Raw genomic sequence first — 17,737 nt, forward strand, 5'->3', positions numbered from 1 at the left:
CTGCGTGCAGAGTTCGACCTCATGCACATCTTAGCCTATTTTATACTGCTCTAAATTAATTCTCTTTTTTGCCCGATGGGTTTTTTCTTCACTGTGAAACCCCTGTGAAGTGAGCACTGGATTATGTGGATGGTAATAATTTCAATCAGCCAAAAGACGTACAAGAATATGCTGCTAGCCAGGAGCAGGCTATTAGACGGTGGAATGCTTGGATTAAAGATTATCCGGCAGCAACGATCATGTAATGAAGTATCCAGCTTAACAGACCCTCTAGCATCATTCTATCTGAACAGATAATGTAAACCGCTGCCGATACAAGACGACCAGGGCGGCGAGCTCTGCAGATGATACTGTCGCAGTCGTACATACACTAGACAATGGAATATATATGTATGTATGCATGTGATGATCAAAGGTTGGAGGAGGGCAGGAAGAGAGGCTGCATGTCATTACAAGAACCCATGCTGTGTTTTGAGATGCTATATAAGATGTCATTTTATAGTCTCAGCGAACACAGCTTGATGGACGAAACGGGCTGGCACATGCCAACGAACTTTTTTTTAGACTAAATGGGCAGTACTTGATCCCTACATGGAACTTTGAATCTTTTCCTTCCCTGATCTGATAGAAAATCTATATCTATATGTGTGTGTGTACAAGTGTAGACATGATCGAACATTAAGTAGCATTTGAAGGAAGAGCTACATGCCATTAATTGAGAGAACCCATGTAGTTGATGACAGTTAATATGCTATTGGATGAAGCAGCTCTTGGAGATTTGATGCAGTATGCCTGCCACATGTTTTGTTGTCTGGTATGTGTGCATGAAACCTTTGGATCTGTCAGTTAGCATGTATTAAGATTTAATAGTCTGTTTTTGTTTTAGAATAAAATGTTTTGCTAACCTGCAGGAGCTCGATCAGGCTTGTCCTCGCCTACCCCCCCCCCTCCCCTCTGACACTATTCAAGTTAGCATGCTATTGATTATGTCTTATAAATGTACACACACATAATTTTATCATGGTTAATTAAGTATATACTTCGCAAGGTACAAATTATGCATGTTACAGTGAGAATAGTCCTTGAACAGTTGTAAGATATGACCTAGTAACTAACGGAGATGAATAAGGAGAGAAGAGTCAGGCAGAATGTGCTGTGCAAGACTTACAAAACTAAAACTAGGTTGAGGGAAGGGGTACAGTTCAACAGAAAAGAGGTGGTGAAGGGGGAGCAAGAAAGGAGTGAAGCAAAGGGAAAAGGGAACGTAGAACATGAAAGGGGACTGGAGGTAGGAGTGGCGATTTGAACACATAATGCACAAAAGTTCATTAGCTGTACTGCACGTAGTGTTAGCAACTATAAATCTTGTGCCCACTATTCATACTTTTCTTTCTCAAGGCTTTCTGGAAGTAATACACAGTTGAAACCATTATGTACCTGCTACAATTGGCCACTTTTTACTGTATACTATATGTAAATGCATGCCAGTAACAGTCAGGAAGTGACCAGACAGGAAGGGTTTGTGTGACTAGCTGAATGTGCAAAATAATCCAATTGATAAGTAATTGTTTCAAGCTTTCATTTCCTGATTCTTGCAAGCATGCTGGCAACATTAACAAGTTATTTATTGTTAGAATGTATTGTATGCATATATCTGCCTTTATGGGAGCTTATTGTAACCTTTCATTCTACGTGAATTTTTTTCTGGGCAAAGTACCTACATATTTTCCGAGTCACACGTATTTGTGACATGTTAAAGCTACCTTTAAAGTACTACTTTTTACCACTCATAACTAGCACATTTCGGCGACATAATGTTGCCCACCCTTCATTCGGCAACTTAACACATGTGTGATCCTCAACCAATCAGGAGGCTTCTTTGACATATCCCCAATCACACCCTCTAAACTGTGTTTAAGCTTTGTGCTTCATCGGTAAACATTGTATGGAAGGCTGTAAAATAAATAACCTGTGATTCCAAGTTGACCACTAGTAGTATATACAATTTTGTTTGGTAGTTTTTGAAGACACAAGATCTTCTAAAACATATTTTCACAAGTGGCATATGTATGTAGATGGCGATATAAAATCCTTGGATATCATGTAAACAGTATAGATCATGCTCATTAGGACTAATATGACAGCGTCCTGAGAATAAATGTTGAAGATACCCATTTGAGACGCATTTTGTAAATTTAAATTACATAACATAATTTAGTATATCTTAACCCCGAAACCAAATTTTCTGGAGGTGGTATTTATACTTGATGAATAGCATGCAAAATGAGACTAAAAAATCCCCTTTATATAAGGAAGGAATGCATAGCAGACTTTGCTAGTTTATTTTGCTTGATTGTCTTTTATTCTCTGGAACTATGTATAATTTTATCTCTCCTCCGAGCTGCATTGTTTTTGCATTAAAAGTTTTCCTTAAAAGTAGAGAATATACTGTCGGCGTACATGGGCGCTGCTAGAATCGTAGTAGGCTTCTGTAAGTAGTTCACAAATACTCACGTTGTGATTTAAAATGTCAGCTGTACACTCCATATGTAGCTTGCCTAGAAGTTTCTGATCGTCAAATTGTAAAGGGCAATTGTTTCTGGAGGAGAGTTACAGAAAGTGTTTCTAATGGCGGTCCATTGTTTGGACAATTCACGATCAGAAAACCCTCGGCTTTAATACCAAGGTTAAACTCCCTTGAATGCGGTCATGTCTCCATGATACTTTAGGCAATCGTAATCTCTATCATTTGATGAAAATATTAGTGATATTTGTTTTCCGGTAAATCAATGTTCTGAAAGATATTGTCCAGATCGATATTTTTATATTTGGTTCTTTGATATTGACAGGAAACTGTACCTTGAGTGAAACTGTATCAAGCTTTAGTGGAAGAGCTATTGTGTCAAGAAAGTGACAATTAGTTGGAGAATCAATATAGCTAATAACTAAAAAGTATACTTTTAAAGTCACATATTAACATTTCTAATAGCTAGGCTTTAGGCAAAAAACGAAAGGAAAAATTTGTCTTGTGTTACCCATCAACAGATATTGATTGCCTGGTTTCGATATCATTTATTATACAAGTTGGTTTACTTTCTCAGATTGATAGCAGTGTGTCACCAATGTAATTTAGTATTATGTTCATGCAGTCCACATTCATAGTGAAGTGTTACAGAATATCATAGTTAAGTCGGATGGGAAGTATTGTTATCACTGATTCACTGTTCAAGGCTCTGTTGTTACAAGACCTGTGTTCTTTTCTTTAATCTCTACCCACAATTTGTCATTTTCCATTTTCACTGAAACCCACAAGAAATATGACCATTGCACTTCCTCCCGTCTGCCCATTTCACCGGCTCACTTCCTACCACATTGAAGACTGTACTCACTTATATTTCTGTGGATTGCTAAATCTTGCCCAAAATCAAGTTGGGCTTTCATCCCAGTTACATTTTCCTGATTGCAGTGGAGCTCTGAATCAAGTCTCCATTTAATTAATTTCTCTCTTAAATACTGGTCTCCTAGATACATCAACACTATGATCAATGTAGCAGATAACAATTTGTAACATTTCTGCACTGTGCTATCACACTGCACTCATAGTGATCCACACTGCACTGTGCAACCCTCCTCCCCATTCCCATCCCCTCCCCTTCCCCCTCCCCTCCCCATCCCCCTCCCCAATGACCCTGTTGAGGTTATGAACGTCTGATTATACATCCTTAGCAATCTCCGTGTCCTAGTTATATCGCACTGCTGTGATTTCACCGTTGACTGCACCTTAACAGTATTTATTTGGTGATAAAGGTTTTGAAAATTTGTAATTTGGGATTTATATGATTATCTGTATAATAAAACAAAACTGAGCTTGGCATTTTCCACTGAAAGTATATGTAGAATCAAATATTGCTTCTTCTTTATTCACTTTAAACCTCCCCTTATACAAAGTCTGCAGAATTCAGATAAGTTCTTGAAACTTCTTGACTTAAATAACTATATATCTGAGTAGGGTAGTTACAGAACCACTACACCAAGTTCTCTATGATCCCTTTTGGTCGCACCATATAAGCTATTATGCTAGATCTATCAATCTACGTAGGAATTAGCAAATGCATGATACAGGACTGGAATTTTACGTGAGAATGCATGTGACGTAATGTGGTCACCTGATATCTCGGGTCACTGTTGATGCTGGAGTGGTTACATTGCAAACTTGATCTTGACGTCCGGATCAGATCCTGGTCTCTGCCAGCATCAAAATAGGAGGATCAGATCCGGATCTAAACTGCATTTACAACAGCCGTGATTTTGACATCAGGATCAGATCCTGACATCAGGATCAGATCATGACATATAGATCTGATCCGGATCCAGTGTACAAACACCCCATGGATAGTGCAGTGATGATTAATCTTTAACTGTACCACTTTTACTTCAATTATCATGAAAAACATGTTAATAGTTTTCCACCAAGGATACAGATGTATATATATCGGACAAAAGATCATTCATGGGTTATTTATAAATTTAAATTCAGATTAAGTATTCTCTACAATAACATGGAAAGAAGGGTTCAAGGTTGCTATTAAGGTTAAGTTAATACTGCATTCATGCATAAAAGAACAACAGCCCTCACCCTCTAGATCTCTATTGATAAAGGACAAGGCATTGATCAGTAAAGTTACCATGGAAACCACAGATAGTTCAAAACACTTTATTTTACAGTTCCTCTGACTTAGTCTTATTGTACTGTTTACTTCAGCTAGCATGAACAACGTATCAATAGTTTTCACCAATGATACAGATGTACGTAGGACAATAGATCATTCGTGGGATGTTCCAGTGGCAGACTAAGTAACAGTTACACAGAGAAGAACAATATTCCACACCGTCAGTTGAAAACGTCCTCCATCTCCATGTATTTGTCATAATTCAAGATATGGTTCATAATTATGAATCGAACATATTTCGGCTGGCTGAATCATCCATCCTTGGTTTGAGTCGATCACAGTATGGGGTCTGTGATGTTGTAAACGGCAAACTTGTGTTCTTCAAAAGGTTTACTCTGCTATTATCTTCCTGCTGATCTATTCTATCCTGGAAACCCTATACACTTGGTATGTTAACTTACGATGTCAAGGTGAACTCTGTATTACAAATTTCATTAAAAGGTAAAGTGCTTTTGTAGAAATACACTTTCCATCTATGAATAAATTAGTTAAATATATTATATAACATCATTCACTCTCTTGTTGCCAGATTGCGTTCGCAGTATACCTTCAAATTACTTTTACTTTTTTTAATTATCTTTGCCGTACGAAATATTATTGAGGATATGGTTTCCGGCTAAAGCTACAGAAAATTTCCTTTATTTCGATCAAGCAATCGATTTTGGCAACTGGAATATACCTTTAAGTCTGACCATTTTAAAACCGTGTTCATGATATCAGAACTTTGTGTTAGGTTACAGGTAGGGAGGGATCATTAGAACCGGCTAGGATCGGTCACCTAACATTTTAACTACAAGAGAGAATAGATCATTAAAGAACAAGGAAGTTTTGTAATTTCACAACTGCCATCCATGTGCCATTAAATTTTTATTCACATTTGAAACTATGGATGTTGCACCCTATCAAAGAAAGAAAGAATAAAGATAATACATTCCCGAGGCAAACATCAATGAAATCATACACAAAATGCTGTGTGTACATTGGTGCTATAGTAGGGTTACAAAGTTTAGCAAAGCTAATAATCTGAACAAGTAAAGTATGCTCAGTTTGTCCTTCCCCTCCTCCTTACCCTCCTCTCCCTCCTCCCCCTTCTACCCCCTTCCACCTCACCTTCCACCTCACCTTCGCTACTGCTACAGTACTTTATGCACCTTGATAGTCCCTAAGTAAAGTTCTTGGCCATGTGAATACAAATGATTTTTTTTTGTGTGGGTATTTGGAGTGATAGTTTGATCTTTTCTGCCAAACAGTATGTCACCATCGATACCTGGGGCACTTAATTCACAAAGTGTCTGCGAATTCATGCGTTACACAACAAGTTCTCGTAGCCACGGTGAAATGCGTCGACCAAATAATTCTTACAGCGATCTTTTTCTCAGGATCGATTTTCAAGTTTGTGCCAAAAGAACATGCAAGCAAGACTGGATGTGTTTTGACTGTGTTTAACCATTTGTGTGACTAACATGTTCTATAGATTGTAAAAATGTCATTAAGAGTTAAGTAATGAAACTGGTGCATTAAGAGTTAAGTAATGAAACTGGTGCATGCAGTTGGTTTTAATATTGATGCTGCATTGGATAGACTCAGTCCTCGAGTCTCTGTACCAAGTGGCAATATATATAAGACATTGAAGGTAATGGCTGTGTACATCACAGAGTTCTGTTACTAAGTTCAATCTTGTCAAATGTGTGATTTGAATGTAGTACTGTACAGATGCTAAAGGGGCTGCATTGGACAAAATTGAGTAATTTATGTATATTTCTTGCTTAAAACTGTTTCCTTATACAACTGAAACCTCGCCTAGTTAACTCTATACCAGGTCTAGAGCACCTGGTAATCTTTTTAGCACTGCCCACTACCGGAGATCGCCCATTCTGGTCTATCGCCCTCCTTCCCATTCTACCATCCAAAGTGTCAAGGAGTACAGAAATATCATAATTTACCCTGGATTACCTTGGACATGGTCCTTCCTGCTCTGCAACTTCACACATTTGACACTACAGGTCTGCAGAAGTAATCCCTAATATTGTTTGAATTGATTGCAGAAATAATCCCTATTGTTTGATATTGATTGCAGAAGTAATCCCAATTGTTTGATATTGAGTGTGGGATCTTGCAGCTGCTGCAGCTTTTCTTCTTGGTATCTAAGTACTTCAAAGTGCAGTAGGGATTGGAAGTTTATCCCCTTGAAGAATGAGTGATTACATCATAACACTAACTGGACCATATTCATATATGGGTCTGTTCCTTATCATTTGTAATTGATTACATAACTAGATACTGGGGATAGAAGAAAAACGTGCCAGAATCCTTGGACTTGAAATATTGTCTTTACTTACCACAAACAAATCCTTAGTTATAGCATGGAGGTAAACATAGAAACAAAGTCCTGATTCCCATTGGATCAGACTTTGTCAGATAGCAAAAGTCTAAAGCTTTTGTTTTGAAATTATAACTGGGTCATTCTGATGAGTGATTCATGTTATATTGTCACACAGTTGGATTATAGCTTTCATTGTAATGTGATATGGACTGTACATTGTTATTAAAACTTGGCTAAATATGATCCTTATCAACTAGATATATAAACAAGAGATGAAAATGTTTTGTTTATTGTTATTTCTTTCATTTGCAAACATTTTGATATCCCTGTTTACTTCCATCTGTCCTTTTTCAATATTTTCATGTTGGGTTTGATATCACAGGTTAAGCAATTTTGATTGTCTATGTCAACTTTTATGTGCAGGTTCCTAATTGTTATACTATTTATGTGTGTGTGTGTACTGCTCCTTATCTGTGGAATCAGCAACCAGCTAACACTATGTATTAACCTCGTCACTGTGAGAGGTGACCTAAATTAGACTCATCTCTCTATTCCTTTGATTATGATTGACTTGTAATATCAAGCGCCTTAAGCAGCTACTCCTCGTTTTTCTGATTTGGTGCTATATAAATCCACTGTATTATGATTATTACTGGTAATCTACAGTATATACCGTGTTATTATTATGAGAGTGTCTGAGCTAGTCTCGTGTATCCTGCAATGTAGATCTATTAACACTTGAGTCAAGTGTTTCCCTATTGGGTAAAATCCAATGAACAAACAGGAGTCGAGCAAATCTAATTTGTTCTAGAGTGATTGTTACCATCCTTGCTGTGATAACTATAGAAACAGTGCAACATCTAAGTGTAGGTTAATGTGTTGCTAAACAAGAAAGAAAAACCAGCAATTGCCACGGAGAGCATACTTATATCATCAGGTTGAAATTAGTGTACATATGTATGACATGCTATAAGAACTGTTCAGACAACACTGTTGTTTATGGATGTAGTATGCGATGGGAAGATAATATTCAAGATCTTCAAGAAGATAAACAAAAGTAGACATCTTTCCCAGCCATGTCTGCAAATACCTGTGTGCAGCATATTATCCTTGTGCAGTATCAACAACAGTGTTTATATACAATATGTCAAAAATCATGAATTGATTCCGGTTCGTTTGTTCATAAATCGCCATGTTCGGGATCAAACACTGACCTCCGCCTACGACAAACATAAGAGGATTTTACGGAGATTGCAGGTGGATTCGTACTCTGATGGTGACTTCTCAAGCACAACATCTAACCTCGCTGCCTCTGCTATACAGACTTCAGGATGTAGCATAGAAACAACACAGTTACCGATTATTCTGCAAGGAATCGTCAGTATGAATCATTCACAAATTATTCGTCAGGCTTCATGTACAGTATTATATAGGTAAGATGAAGTGAGGTTTTTAATTATGTCACTCCTGTCTAATATCTCTCTGAATAGAGAAATCCCAAGGTTGCAGTTATGAAATATAAGGCAATTTTTTATGAATAAATGGATGTATGTACAAGTTATATATAGTTTGATAGTTGTAATGTATAGTGAAAAAGGAGTACATATATTACAAATTTGCAATCGTGGTTATCACATTATATATATATATATATTTATATAGAGACATAAGGCTTATATATAGAGAGATATAAATATATATTATATTTGGCTTTAATGGCAAAAAGGCCCAGAATGGTGCAGTCACTACCAGGTGGTAAGGATATAGGTTGTTAGTGTCTTCAACTATTAGACAATATCTATCTGAGATTAGATAATCTATATTGTGCTATCCTGTGTCAGTACTGGAACTGTGGAACTACGAAATCTTGTTGTCTAGACGCCTTCCTCCGTGTTTTAAAATGTCATTGTGTGTTGAGCCTAATGTCATTTCTGGTGATTTTGTTGGCCTTAAATAACAGATTTGTAACTCTTACAGGTACTATTTCAATTAATTAATCCCAGTGGTTCACACCTTTTTTTCGTACCACTACCCAATGTGCACTCTCTTTTCTGTCCATTATCCCACACTACCCTCCTTGTCCTATTAACAGTCATTTAAGCACAGCTTGGAAAAGAAGATTTCTATTCCCCGGTGTAGTAGTATATAAGCTATTAGTTACTGTATCATGTTACATAACTCTTGGGAAGAAACAATGGTCAAGTCAATAATATATGGCTGCACTTCACCTCATTCCTGATTCAGCTTAAGCTAAGACTTTCCACTGTTTATTCACCACTCAAGGTCTCCAAGTTGCAGTTTATTCCTTACTTAAACCCAACAAATACCAATGAATCTTCCTTTAGTTTTTGTAATAATTTTGTTAAGAGTCAGAAGCAGTGCCATTATCCTCCTTCCCTTTCCGCTTCCCCCTCCGCCTCCCCCTCCCCCAAACATTAAAACAAGTCATCTCATAACCTCCTGCTCTATGTTACCACCCAGATTGTGGTATTTAAAAGTCAATGCAATAAACAGCTTGAACAGATCCTACCATTAGCATATACTTAGCAATGAGGATATAGTTACTTTGCTCCTCACTTGCTCCTCACTCCCCACTGCTCCTCACTCCTCCTCACTTGTTCCTCCCACTCCTCACTTGCTCCTCCCACCCCTCACTTGCTCCTCCCACCTCCTCACTTGCTCCTCCCAATCCTTACTCCTCCTCACTTGCTCCTCCCACTTGCTCCTCCCACTTGCTCCTCACTTGCTCCTCACTTGCTCCTCACTCCCCACAATGTTAACACTCCTGTTCTACCATGTCTAGAACGAACCGGTAACCATTTAACACTGTGTAAGAAAATGATCCAAGATGTAGGAAGTAAATTGAGAACAATTGTATATACTCTATAAGTCTCTTACGTGTCTTACATGTCTCTGCCTCATACGCACTCCGATCTGTTGTCATTTATAAACTGGTAGCATTCTTGCACTGTGCCCCTGATATGACCCTCTGCTCAGTGGCGGAGCGTCCATACAGTCAGGAGGGGGGGGCGGATGCCCCCCCCTGACGGACACAAATGGACTGCTGGCGCCCTTTTCAGCTTTTTACCATATTTTACTTATTCGCAATTATTTACCTATTGACAAAATATGTCACTATTTATTCTTCGTTTATCTGCAAATTAGCAAGGCCAGGAAAGGGTCATTTCCGGCGATCTAGGAAGTATCTTTACTCAAAAAAATTCTGTACGCTCCGCGCCAACACCTAGGTCCGCCGCGGCCTCTGCTATTTTGAGGTACTTATTACTAATTTCCTGTTCAGGATTATTTATCCACCTGAATCTGTTTGGCTTGAAATTAGTTATCAAGGCGATCTATTTGTTCAGTGGGTTGAATAGCTAGTAATGAGGATGCTGTTGTTTGTCACCTGTTCAAGTTGTGTTTAAAAAATGAGGGTGGGGTTGTGGGGGGAGAGATAGGGAAGGTGGATGATAGTCAGAAATATTAGGATACTGTTTGAAGACACGTCATGCAACTACGTACAGTAGTATGGACTTTGGAGTGATTCTACACACGTAAACCGGGTTTATGATAAACCCTCTAAATGCTTTATGTGGAAGTAATTGCCTTTGGACTGGATAAGGCAAAGTTAAATAGCAGAGGTGAAGAAACATGCAGGTTAAGTTGTGTACTTTTGTCAAACAATCCGTCTGATGGAAATATTCAGTGATTCATGGAACTATTCATCACTGAAAACTGTTGACAAACAAACCAGTCATCACTGACGCTACTCTCTCTCTCACTAATCTGTTTTTGTTTGTCTAAGTTCTGTTTATTGTGAGATTATTATCATAGGGAGGGGTTTCTAGAAAACGTTCTGGACCTTTGGAACGTAACTTTATGGAACCTTGTATTAAGCAAAGCTCGGTGACGTATTACCATCATTTGGGGACGGTATTATTATCTTAGTAATTAATATTGAGATAAAGGATCAACGTCACACATGACATATGGACAAGTCTATGGTCACAACATTAAACAAGTGTACATACATTCAAGTAAGGAAATGGCTCGATTAGGAAGCAGTCAAAGGGCCGGCATCTGGGTCTAAGCGAGGCCTTGATGGATTTCAGCCTTCTTTGAGCAAAGCTGGAAGAGTGTGAGTCCTGGACTTCCCATATAACTGCAAATCATAAAATGTATTCAATCTATGTGCAGTGGTCCTAGCTCTGTTGAACTATCAAGTGAGTACATCATATTTTAGAATCCTACAGACTTCATTGACATCATCTAAAGCTCAGTAAATTATGCGTTTCAAACAATCTCTCATTAGGAAGCAGACATATTCGTACATGATCTGAGTGAGTCACAGATGGAAACAGAAACAAACTGTGTTAGTAGGAAATGCAATCTAATACATCCATATACAAACAACAATTTTTGCTGCTCCTAATTATCAAGTAATTATATACACAGTCAAGTCTATCATAATCTATCATACATTGAATGTTAATTGCCACCTCTCCTTTCAAGTTTATGCCAATATCACTTCCTTTCCCGGTTGTGATTTAAAGTGGCTGAGTTAGCCGGACTATATTTTTAGTATACCATGTCTATCCTTGTCAAGTCCAGTACGGTAACTCCTTGTTTGGTCATCCTTGTAATTCCAAGTATGGTACTCCAAGCATAGTAATTTCCTTTTCAGGTCACGTACGGTAACTCCTTATTTGGTATTCATTGTAATTCCAAGCATGGTAACCCTAAAAATAGTCACTTCTGTGTCAAGTCACGTACATGGTAATTTAATGTAAAATGCAACTTGACCACATTCAAACAGAAAAAAAAGGGAGTTGCCAAAATGCATGATAACCAGTGTAAAAGATAGTAAGGATTTTGTTTAATTGATATACTTAGTTTAATAAAAGGTCATCTACATTTATCCCAGATACGTTAGAAAGACCAGAAATGTTCCGTTAACATAGATGGTCTTATTTTGGTTCTTGCTTTTCTGCCTCTTTAAGTGCTGATTAGCTTCCTCATTGATTCACTTCACTGTATATAGAGGGCTGCACACTGCCCGTCTGAACACGATCTGACTCAACTTGATTATCATGGTGTGGAAATATCCTGCATAGTCTGGCAATTGTGGCTGAGGTAGTTAGGGGGGGGGGGGGGTTGCCTAAGCTCATGGCTAATCAAGATTTTATATAGTAAGTTCTAAGAGACGTTGGTGGCATTTGGGGAAACACAACACGCAGGGTTTCTGTACTGGCAGTGGGTTGTGTTTTACGAGTAAAATGGCCTATCTTAAACAAATGTACCCAACCACGCCAAAATTATTTTGCATGTCTTAACCTTAACGAGCAGCTGTTGTTAACAGCAAACAGCTATAGTGCATGGGTCAGTTGTAACTTGTTAGAGTATGTGGCCTCACTCAAATCTGGTAACATTCTTGACTGTGCCCCCCCCTCCCCCCGAGGTCACTATCCTCTTCCCAAATCTAACAGTCACAAGTCTTACACTCATCGGTTTTTGACGGGATTTCTTCTCTTTTGCGCCTGGTTTCCCATTCTAAGTGGACTATTTTTGCCTAGAAAGAAGTTTATTTCTCCAAAAATTCATACAGAACAGGAAGTTTTGTTTGTTCAGCTCTCAGACTATACTTAAAATAAAATGCCACTGTTAGTAGTTGAAGAGGGGTTCTCACATTAAATGAAAAGGCAGTGCTTATTCATAAAGTTCTACAAAAATTTACAAATATTTTCAAATTTTCCATTTAGTTGGTTTACAACTATACAATACTTATTTGAAAACCTTGCTGTTCTTGCACACTGTTTGGTATTTGGCAACACAACTGGAAGTAATTTGAACCCAAAGTACTCAACTTTGTTGTTGGCTGTGTACACAAGCTCTTTATACTCTTGTCAGTGAATAGTACCGCACCCACTGCTGCTACTGGCCCTGTACAGTGAGTGACCCTACTGCTTACAATACAATATGTAGATACCATTGTCACCTGCCTATGCCAATACTGTGTGCATTTTATCATCATCATCATCATCCACACAATTTCCACACATATACACTTTTGGTGTAGTGGGGAATTAGAGTAGAGAATATCTCCATGACAACTTCAGGACTCCCACTGTTATGACATATTTTGACTGCCTTTTCTTTCTGTACAGCTTAGTAAATTTGATTACTAGGTAATCTTGACTTTTTGAAGTTCCTGTGAATTTTTTTCGGACTGCAGTGGTGGGCGGTAGAGAATTAAAGACTAACAGTAGGAGAGATTGTTTCATTTTGTATTCAAATTTGAATATTATGAGTTCGTGAGAGTTAAGGCAAATGAGAGTATTACGTGTGATGAGTAGGAGTAGTTCAGTGAGATTTTTGAACTCCCCATCGGCATGTTTCCTTTTCGCTTCCCCGCTCATGACAAATTTTTATGATCCACGTATCATTGCATGTGCACTATGTAACCTGTTCTTAACAGGAAAAACATTGCTGTTGTATATAAACAGTTAATTTAATATGATCTTTGATATACAGCCCTTTGCCAATATTCCATGTTGTATGTTGTGATTATTTTGGCTGAAGTTTGAAATTGAAGTGTTTCCTTTTTCATCCAACTATCATCAAGTAGCAATTAGCCGTAGCTTAAACCTTAAAAAAATAAATCATAATAAAGGCAGACATGGTTCGTTTGTATGCAAATTTAGATGAGCATTGAGCCCTCTGCCATGAAAGTATGGTAGGTTTTTTTTATATTTTGTTTATTGCTGGTATTTGATTATTAAAAGATACAATATTTGTTGTGACCTACAAGTAAAAAATCAAAGGTCGATGAACACCTATGACCAACATTGTCCTCTGTTTGCATTAGAAATCAAGAAAAAAGTTGCAACTCCCATCAAAATCCATCAAAGATTAAACCAGTTTACTTTTCTTAATGTTTAGTTCTATTCATCAATAAACATTAGCTAATTGTACACATTGATGATGTACAGGGAGTGACTGCCTAATTTTCTGTTTTGTTATTCCTCTGTTTTCACAACCTTCGTTTCCAGGACACTGAACACAAAGTTTGTGGTGGCCTAAGGGGATTTAAAATAAAATTGTTATTGTCTTCTCTGAAGAGAGGAACATCACATCAAATGGTATATGTGGGTGTCACCATGACAACGCTCATTGAAGCTAAACTTGTAGGCAGGGGACTCTTTACCCTTTTATTTCGGAAATTTTATTAAGGAAAATATCAAAACCAACATGTCCCAGATTTATCAAAACTTTCCAATGTGTGTATATAGTAGAAACGAGAGAGGTTTTCGAAAAATTTGAACAGAATTTGGATGAGATTATCACACACTGCAAATGTACTGAATGTGGTGGGGCTGTAGTACTTTAAAAGGTATGCTGTATTGGCCCCAAATATGCTAGATATTCAAATATGGTCACCTTTGGTCAAAATTCTTAAACTGATTTTATTACAACCTTTGAGGAAGTTTTCCTCACTGGGACATTTCAGTCATCTTGTGTGTTCCTTAAAAATGTCGGAGAACAATTTGGAGAGTAACAACCCTCCATGAAAGTACTTTTTGAAAAACTTCTAGCAATTATAGCATGCTATAATTTGGGGCCTAAACTGACTACCTTTAAGGTTGCTGTGATGATGATGATGACCATAGAGCAAAGACATGAAACAAGAAAATCTCTGTTGATGGGAATCAGGAGACATGTGAGCTTCAAATTACAACTAGTTGCTTTAATTGTCATTACATAGTCACCATGTTGGTATGGAATCTTTCCTTATCTCCACACCCACAGCCTAATGAATTGCTGTTCCTATTTGTTTTCAATTCCAATCTCTTTACTAATCAATAACAAAACAATTAACAAGCCAAATGGTTGTATGAAAAGCTCTACATATATATTGAATCAATTTGACTTTGCAGGCTACGTATTTTTGCAGTGCTTTATATGTTAGCCAATTAGTCATATCTGTAGTTAATAAAACTAACAAATGTTGCTTCCGGTATATTGTGAAAATTACAGCTGCCTCTGTTCTTTGGACAGATTAGTACCAGATATAGTAAACAAACATACACTGTGTATCACTGTGCTGTCTAAGTTGCATGTTACACGTAATATATCTATCAAGTATCAAGTTTTGTATTTAAAAAATTTAAATCCTTCCAATGCACGGTACTGTCATTGAATAAGTAGGGGGAAGGGGGGGGGGGACATTCCAATGCACAGTATTTCAATTGAAGAAGTGAAGAAGAAGAAAAAAGAGGTGCTTTTCTCTCATTCCAAAGATTCTCAGATTCATATGGACGTATGAAATTCTTAGAGTGTGATACTCTTTATATTCATTTGGTATATATATTTATTGTATCTGTTGCTTAATACTCCCTATATTCTATTATTATCTAAGCCCTAGATACTCCTTCTCTACTTCATGCTATATAGCTACTGTAGTCAGGAAGATTGTGATGTCAAACATAATATCAATCGTCAGTGCTATTCTTAGAGCTGATGTCATCAGTTTTAATAGCTGGTTTAACAGAGACTACATATGGCTTGAAATTATGTTTGATACAGTGGTTACAATTTGAGTTTCAAACAAGGTAGCTACAGTGTCCGTCAGTGCAGCTATGTATGTATACCACAATTTACTTGGCTCCTCACTTATCTGTCTCCTCACAACCTTAACACCTTGTTCCACCGTAGCTATAAAGTCTTGGTAAAATAATATCACTGTGCGCCCTCTATGACCGGACCCCCCCGGTCACTGCCCTTCCTTCTCATTCTACCATTAAAAGTGTCATCACACGGACTTCTTGTGGAAAAATTTCCCTTGGATTTCGTCTTGGTTATATTTGCGATCGTTGGAAGTTTTCTCTCCTTGGATTCTTAGGAGTATTAGCAGTCTTTTCCAGCCCGATAAGTATCTTTTTTGTTGAAAGGGAGGGTTTTGGGGACTGTTTTTATTCTTAGTGCGTTCCCGCCAGGTTAGGTTTTTTTGCGAGGGTAGCAGTTCCGTGAACTGCCTAGGTTTTTCCCGCCATTTTCCTTCCCCACGCTATAGGCGTGTCGTTGTATTTTCATGTTCATAGCATGTTTACTTGTATTTCTATTCGCTATTTCTATCTTCAATATCGCTCTCTCATTTTTTTTTGTATTTATGTACACTTGTCGTAGTGTTAGTACGTGTATATATATGTTCGGAGGAAACAGCGAGAGCAAATCGTGTTCCTAACATGACGTCACATGACGTCATGAGATTAGGGAAATTTTCGGTCAAACAAACTTTTCAAGCCCCGAAGAGAGTAAATTAATTCGCAATTTTCGACCAGACAAATCAAGTTATTAACTGGCAGAATGGTTAGATGGATCCCCAAAAGATAGGACATTGACATTTTTTTGTTAAGCCACTTGAAACTTGTCATCTTCAATTGATGAACGGGCAATTTGTCATGTACCCTATATATATATATATAATTGGAAACGTTAAGTTTTAGACTACTCAAGGTTAATTAATTAGAGATAGAATTGCATCCAAAGCATGTTGATGTCACAGTTCATGAGAAATAGATTTTGCATCCCTTATTTATCATAGCTCCGTATTAAATTTAGGGATGAAAATGACATGTTTGGTATAAGGACATTTTGATTACTAGGGTGAAACATGGCCAATAAATGTAGCAATCCATCTTCATAAACTGTGCAAATTTTTTCTGTTGTTTATGCATCAACCTTACATCTTCCCTTATGTATTATAACTCTAAGGGTACAAAACTTGATCATAATTTGAAGTACTGTGCAGGGGGTATCATTGTGAGTCTCACGGGGAGTATACATATCCTCATAATAATGTTGTTCTCACATATTTGGGGAGGAGGTAACTTTAGTATTGCCCAGAGTTCTCTTATTGTTGGGGACATGGGTTAACTTGGGCCCAGTGTATAAATTTATGCCCCACGGAAGGATTGTATCTTGAGGTGTAAACCCTGACCTTCAGGTTAACAAGAAGCTTCGGGGGGGGGGGGGGGGGGGGAGTTTAATCACTGCAGTAACAATCTGTGTAAGATGAATCGCAATGTGCGAATTGGAAGAAATTATTTCAATATTTTACGGATTTTACACCGAGAATTAGTGTGACAGATTGCCGAAACAGATAGATTATCGTTATGCCACGGTTTGTTAATATGTACAGCTACTGTAATTAGAGAAATAAACCAGCGATTTGGTTGATGACAACTCATGGGAACACCTATATTATCGACACAGTTTATTAGGAGGTTGTAAAGTCCATCATGACATCCTAAGCAATTTCCTTCCGACCCGACTTTGCTCATCAGATTTTTATATCTAAATTGCTTTAATATGAGGAACATGTGAATTGTTAAAAGCCGTTTGATGTGGTAGTCAATTTTATGTCTTGCCATTAACACACTCTATGAGAAGGGTAAAGGTCTATCCATGTTTGAACAAGACAGGTTCGTTTAACCATGGTACGTGCCTGTTAACTATGCGAAGGAGTGTCCCATCGGGTTACTGGATGTTAAATCAATGTTTATTCAAGCATTCATTTATTAATTTACTTCATTCATGAAACCCAAAAGACCTCTCCCCGCCCGAATTGCTGATTATCAAGCCAAACGAAAAGAATTTTTCACCCAGTGTGCAATAAATATGACTG

General features: G+C 37.7%; 1 protein-coding gene across 6 annotated transcripts in view; it reads left to right on the forward strand.

The window, feature by feature from the left end:
* Positions 1-17,737, forward strand: part of LOC139979886 (uncharacterized) — a 69,778-nt gene that overhangs the window by 26,030 nt on the left and 26,011 nt on the right. The window contains exon 1 of one of the 6 annotated variants that reach the window (XM_071991095.1): positions 11,255-11,276. The exons of 4 other annotated variants lie outside the window; for them this stretch is intronic. The gene's annotated coding sequence lies outside the window, so the exon portion shown is untranslated. Of the gene's footprint in view, positions 1-11,254; positions 11,277-15,672; positions 15,692-17,737 lie in introns of those variants that run through there. One more of the 6 variants, XM_071991106.1, reaches the window with a different exon arrangement.

This window comes from Apostichopus japonicus, chromosome 2 (assembly GCF_037975245.1).
Source record: "Apostichopus japonicus isolate 1M-3 chromosome 2, ASM3797524v1, whole genome shotgun sequence".
In the NCBI taxonomy this organism is placed as follows: Eukaryota; Metazoa; Echinodermata; class Holothuroidea; order Aspidochirotida; family Stichopodidae; genus Apostichopus; species Apostichopus japonicus.